A 6,467-nucleotide genomic window follows, 5' to 3' on the forward strand; every position below is an offset into this window, starting at 1 on the left:
ACCACGTGTCAGTCCCAGATTTTATTTCCCGGGGAGGAGACTGTGAGACAGTCCTTTCTCTTCCAAAATCGGAGTTCCCTGCGTTGCTGAAATGAAGCCGTTGGGGTAGAAGGTTATTCCCAGGCGCTGGTTTTATGATTTCGTGACAGAGAGAGGCGGCGGCTTTAGTGAAGCTGTGCCTGCCTGCCGCACGGTGGTGGTGGTGGTGGCCACGGTGTAGAGCTATGTCTCGCCTACGACCAGGCCAAGCCCGTCCCTCGCTGGACAGTCCCGATACCTCGCTAGCCCAGGGCTGTGGCTATCCACACCGGTTAACTTCTGCAAGTAGCGGGTTCCATCTGCTTCCAGAGAACATAAGGTAACCAAGTACACCATGTTTGTTTGTTTTTTATATATTTTCATTGATTTCAGAGAGGACGGGAGAGGAAGAGAGAGAGAGAGAAACATCCATGATGAGAGAGAATCATGGATCGGCTGCCTCCTGCATGCCCCCCACTGGGGATCGAGCCTGCAACCCCGGGCATGTGCCCTGACCGAGAATCGAACCGTGACCTCCTGGTTCCTAGGTCAACGCTCAACCACTGAGCCACCGTGGCCAAGCCCAAGTAAACCATGTTAATAGGAAACCCACTCAGGAGCGAAGGCCACGGCATGCCACGCTGTCCCTACACAGCCCTCCCAAATCACACACGTCCATGCAGGTGACCTGCGCCCCAGTCACCTGCCTTTGTGTCATTGCTCAACAGTGACTCCAAAGGCCAGGATTCTAGACAGAAGGGAGGGGGAGCCCCTGGGGGTGGGGGGGGGGCTGAGAGGCTGGGAGGGCTTTGGGTTCCGTCTGGGGCACTGGCTGCGATTAGACTCTGCAGACAACTGGCTCACACGGAGGCATTAAAGCCAAAAGGAAAATGGTTCCTTTGTTCTGCCCGGAGATATGCTTAAAGGAAATTCCTGCTCACAGCAGGTGATCAAACAAGCTCTCTTAGAGGCCATTGCACGGAGCCACTCACGCGGCTTTGCTGCCATAAAATGGTTCATTTTCCCATTTTCTCCCGCTTTAACTTCCAGGTCGTATTAATTAGGTTTATCAACAATGTGACAACTCCAAACGGGCTGCCAGCGTCTTATCAGAGCACGTTTACAACCTGTTCTCTCAAAGGAGTAAAGCTCCCAACTACCCACCCAACTTCCCACCAATCCCCCTAAGACGGGAGAGAATAGCTTCCTATCTTGGGAGAAGGGTGAGCCTGTCGCTCAAAGTATGTCACCACAAGCACCATCTCGCCTTCATCTGAAACATTCACATGGATTGGCCTTCCGCTCGGTCATACACCTCAACTTTTTTTAAAATATATTTTATTGATTTTTTTTACAGAGAGGAAGGGAGAGGGATAGAGAGTTAGAAACATCAATGAGAGAGAAACATCGATCAGCTGCCTCCTGCACACCCGCTACTGGGGATGTGCCCGCAACCAAGATACATGCCTTTGACCGAAATCGAACCTGGGACCTTTCAGTCCACAGGCTGACGCTCTATCCACTGAGCCAAACCGGTTAGGGCTACACCTCAACTTTTACTAATTCCAACATGGCGCACCCAATGATTTACTAATTCCTTTATCGATCAAAATGTTTCAGGGAGAAGAATGTAATTTGTACTTTATGTGTTATTCTAATACTTTTCACTTATTTGTAAGGATGAAATAGAAGTGTGTCCCTTTCTTCTCATGACCCTCCAAACCATTCCTGTATAACATCTTTACCCTGGGAAGTAAATTTCCCCCATTATTTGTGTGTGTGTGTGTGTGTGTGTGTGCATCCAAAAGCCATATGAAATCCAAATGTAAACTCCACTAACCTTGCAAGAGAAACATAAAGATCAAGATTCGTTGTCTATCAAGTGAAGCTAGAAAAAAAGGGGCGCCCGCCCGGCGTGGCTCAGTGGTTGAGCATCTACCTATGAACCAGGAGGTCATGGTTCGATTCCCGGTCAAGGGCACATGCCCGGGTTGCGGGCTCGATCCCCAGTGTAGGGTGTGCAGGAAGCAGCCGATCCGTGATTCTCTCTCATCGTTGATGTTTCTATCTCTCCTTCCCCATCCGCTCAGAAATCAATAAAAATATATTTTTTAGAAAAGAAGGAAAAAGGGGCTACTGTGGTCTTGGTGTCTTCAAGCTTCAGTGGCCGAGGTTTAGTCTGAGAGCCACACCAGCTGCACAACCCAGGGATTCGTGCTGCTGGTGTCTGACCTGCCACAACCCCCGGCACAGGTTCAAGGTGACCAACACTGAAACGTCCATTTCTCTCCCTCTTTCCCTCCTACCTCATAAACGCACCCTCTCGCTTCCTTTCCTTTCCTTGGACTTTACACTCCCATCACTGCCCACGTCCGAGCATGCTTCGTCATTGGTCTCGACCCCACGCCTCCCCGGGGAGTGCAGCATCAGAGGAAGGCCCGGCCACCATCCCTCCTCCCCTACAGCCACTCTTGTTGGACTTGATGTTATAGGAATCATGACTTTTTTTGCCTTGATCAATTATGACTCTGCTCCACATAAATTCAGTGAGTGGATGGGGAAAATCTGCCAAGTGCTTTGGATATCACGGAACGGGAGCCTCTCTGTATAAATGTTTGTAACGATTCTATTAGGCGAAGACACTTTAGGGCATGTTTTATTGGCCCATTAATACCTGAGTGGAGTGGTAAAGATATCTGGCTCCAAGCCCTGTTGCATGCAAGCAAGAAAGATGTGGGTTAATGGAGCAATTAAACATCCTTTCACATCCTAGGGCTGGAATGAGGTTGGGAAAAGGTAAGGGGACTACTATAACAGTAAGACGGCTATAAACACAGCGAAAGAACTAGAAGCTTCTGTGTGAGCCATAGGAAGACCTACGACAGCCGCAATACAGCTGGGACTTTGTGGGGCACCAGAATGGCTGTCTTTACATGCTTTCTTGTCAAAAGAGTGGCTGTGCTTTACGAAGGGGAAGGGGCCGTGCAGTGGAGAGGCCCGCCATGGGCAGCGTGAGGTCAGGGGGTAGCAGAGTGGCAGGCGGCATACTGAGAAATGCCAGCAGTCGTCTGGTTACCAGATGTTGACATGACAGGACTGTTGCAAAGATTCAGAAGATGTGAGGAGTTGCAAAGAGAGGTCAAGTGCTGCCCTAGCTGGTTTGCTCAGTGGACAGAGCATCGGCCTGCAGACTGAAGGGTCCCGGGTTTGATTCCATTCAAGGGCACATGCCCAGGTTGGGGGCTCGATCCCCAGTAGGGGGCGTGCAGGAGGCAGCCAGTCCATGATTCTCTCTCATCATGGATGTTTCTATCTCTCTCTCTCCCTCTCCCTTCCTCTCTGAAATCAATAAAAAAAATACATTTTTTTTTTTAAAAAAAAAAGAGAGAGAGCCCTAACCAGTTTGGCTCAGTGGATAGAGCGTCGGCCTGCGGACTGAAGGGTCCCAGGTTCGATTCCGGTCAAGGGCACATGGCCGGGTTGCGGGCTCCATCCCCAGTTGGGGGCGTATAGGAGGCAGCCAATCAATGATTCTCTCTCATCATTGCTGTGAATCCCAGCCAATTGAAGAAAGCAAGGCCACTCTTGTGAGGAAAACATATTGATCACTGGGACCCAGTTCGTGCCATGGTTCTGGGTTCTTCTTTCTGTGCCACCAGTGGATTGAACAATGTCAGGCCCGAGACACACGGCGCCGCTCCACCCAGTACCTCTGGCTCCAATAAACACAAGGAGGGGCGTCAGGCTTGGCCTGACTGAGTATCTGGGGGAGCATGGAGACAGCAGAAGACCCAGGAGCAGAGAAAAATGCTGCACAGACCTGTGCCCCCTGCCTCACCCTTAAACCCAGTCATCCTCCAGGACTAAGCCCGCGTTCTAAACAGCAAAGCCCAGCTGCTGCCCGGGATGACCTTGACTTCTCCTCTAAGTCACTTCCTCATCATTTCTTTCTGATACTCATGGAGACAGCCTCCTCCGTCACCCCTCTGCTTCCCGTCGCTTCCTCTTAAGCCACACTTCTCATAACAACTGCCATTCCATTCTTTTTGTTTTGTTTCTTGGTAATCCTCACCCGAGGATATTTTTCCATGATTTTTTTTTTTTTTAGAGAGAGAGTGGAAGGGAGGGGAAGAGACAGAAGCATGGATGTGAGAGAGACACATCGATTGGTTACCTCCCACAGGCACCCCACTGACTGGGTCCGGGGATGGAGCCTGCCACCGAGGTGCGTGCCCTTGACTGGAATCGAACCCGGGACCCTTCAGTCCGCAGGCCGAGGCTCTACCCACTGAGCCACACCGGCCAGGGCTGCCATTTCACTCTGTCAAGGAAAACCTTCTGTGATGCTTTATGAACCACAAGCTGAAATGCAACCCCCTGATGCCACAAACTCCTCAGAAATCTGTCCTTGCCGTCTCGTTGGCCAATGTCTACATTTACCTCCTGCTCCGATCATGTGGAAGGGCGGTCGGTGCTCCCAGCCACCAGGCTGCAAATTACCAGCGTCGTCTTCCCATCCCCCCTCCTGCTGGAGAGCTGGTCCTCACAGCTTCCTGGACATCCTCTCCCTGTCCTCAGAGACTTGCAGGAGGAGCTAACTCTGCAGGAAGCCGAGCTGTGTCCCTCACCACCTCGACCACACCACCCGCCCCCGTTGGGTGCAGACCATTTCCTGTCCTCCCAGAGCATCGTGGCTTCATCTAAATGACCCCTCTCATTACTTATTTATGTCATAACCAGTTTTCCCAGAAGGACTTAATTTATTTCCATTCCTACATCTTCTGTGTCTCAGTTACTATTACTAGTTATTCCTCTAAACGTTCCTTTGCATCAAGTACCCTCGTTTTTAGAGTATAATTTAGATTAGAAAACTGAGACTTAAAAGAGATTAATTGAATCACCAGTTATTAATTGGGAGATATGGGATTTCAACGCACCTGTGTAACTAGATAGGGCCTCCGCTGTTAATCACCTCTATGGCCAACGTGCCCCCCTTTCTGATTCCCCCCTGAAATTGTGTGTTCATCTTAGTGTCCCTCAGAATAGGGCCTAACACAGCTGACGTTCAACAAACCTGTGTCCAACGAATAAATGAATCCTGACATCCAATACAATTTCTTTTCCACTGTACCATTTACTGGCCCTTAAAGTAACAGCAGGGGGGAAAAAATACCTCTTTAGTATGAACAATTCTGAAAATTCATGTTCTCCAGTTCAATCAGTTTTACATAAAGACATTTTATTCCCCAATAAGCCTGTTCATTCCTTTTAACAGTGAAGACCCATGTGTGCTGAAATGCTCTATCTCTTCATTCATGTCCTCCAATTCCAGGAGAGTTTATTTAACTTATTAATTATGGCCATTTAAAAGTCTTTGGCTACTAATTCCAAAATCTGGATCATTTCTTGGGCTCTATTGACTGTTCTCTCTCTCTCTCTGGTCAAAATCCTTCCCCCCTTTATTTTTATTTATTTATTTGTTTTATTTATTTGTTTGTTTGTTTGTTTGTTTGCTTCTTTGCCCCTGCTAAGTTTTTATTGCATGCGGTATTTGTAGAGGTTCCAGCTTCTGTGTCTTCCTCCGACGAATTCTGAGTGGTGCTGCAGCCAGTGGGTAGATCACTGATGACTGATCGCCTTCATCCTCCAAAGGCCTACCTAGTTTTGGTTCCCGTTAGGCCAAATCTATTTCGGTTTTATTCTTTCTGCTGGGGCATCCTTCTTACCTCTAGAAAGCAGCCTCGGGGGCGTGGAATCCAAACGCCCGAGTTGTTTACCAAGGTCTTGCCACTGTGTCTGGGCCCCAAGTTCCATATCCTCCCAGAACGGTGTGATTTCTAGAATCTGCTCGGTTTTCCAGCGCTGGCCACCGCACTCTTTCAGGGCCTCCCGAGTCCTGCCTCTGGGCGCACGCAGCCTAGGAATTCAGCCAAGGACTCGGGGGCTTTCTGCACGTTGGGATCTTTCTCTTAGCTGGCAACAGTAGAGTAAGAAATTTATTTTTCCCTCCCAGCCCTTGCCCTCCTCCCTCCCTCACTGGTCCTTCTTGCGTTATAGGTGAAATAGAAAAGCCTATATTTTCTTATCCAAATAGAGTGTGTGTGTGTGTGTGTGTGTGTGTGTGCGCGCGCGCGCGCATGCCTGTATTTTCCATGCAAGCTCCCTCGTTTACTCCTGAGGTGTAAACTTCCAGGAGAGGAAACGCCAAGTCTCCACGTTGTTCTGCATGAAGACTCACCATGTGTCCAGCCATCAATGCACCAGGCAGCTCTCTGGGGAAGCTTTCCAACCGAGCTCTACAAGGCAGCCGAGCGGGGGCTCCTTCACCCTTAAGTGGTCACCAAGACCCGACTTCCTTGCAACCCTGGGAAGCAGCACAAGCAAATCAATTTAGCAGAACCTCACCACACAGCCAACTGACCCGCCCACCCGCCTAGCCCTGGAGCGCG

This window comes from Myotis lucifugus, unplaced genomic scaffold (genome assembly GCF_000147115.1).
Source record: "Myotis lucifugus unplaced genomic scaffold, Myoluc2.0 scaffold_473, whole genome shotgun sequence".
Lineage (NCBI taxonomy): Eukaryota > Metazoa > Chordata > Mammalia > Chiroptera > Vespertilionidae > Myotis > Myotis lucifugus.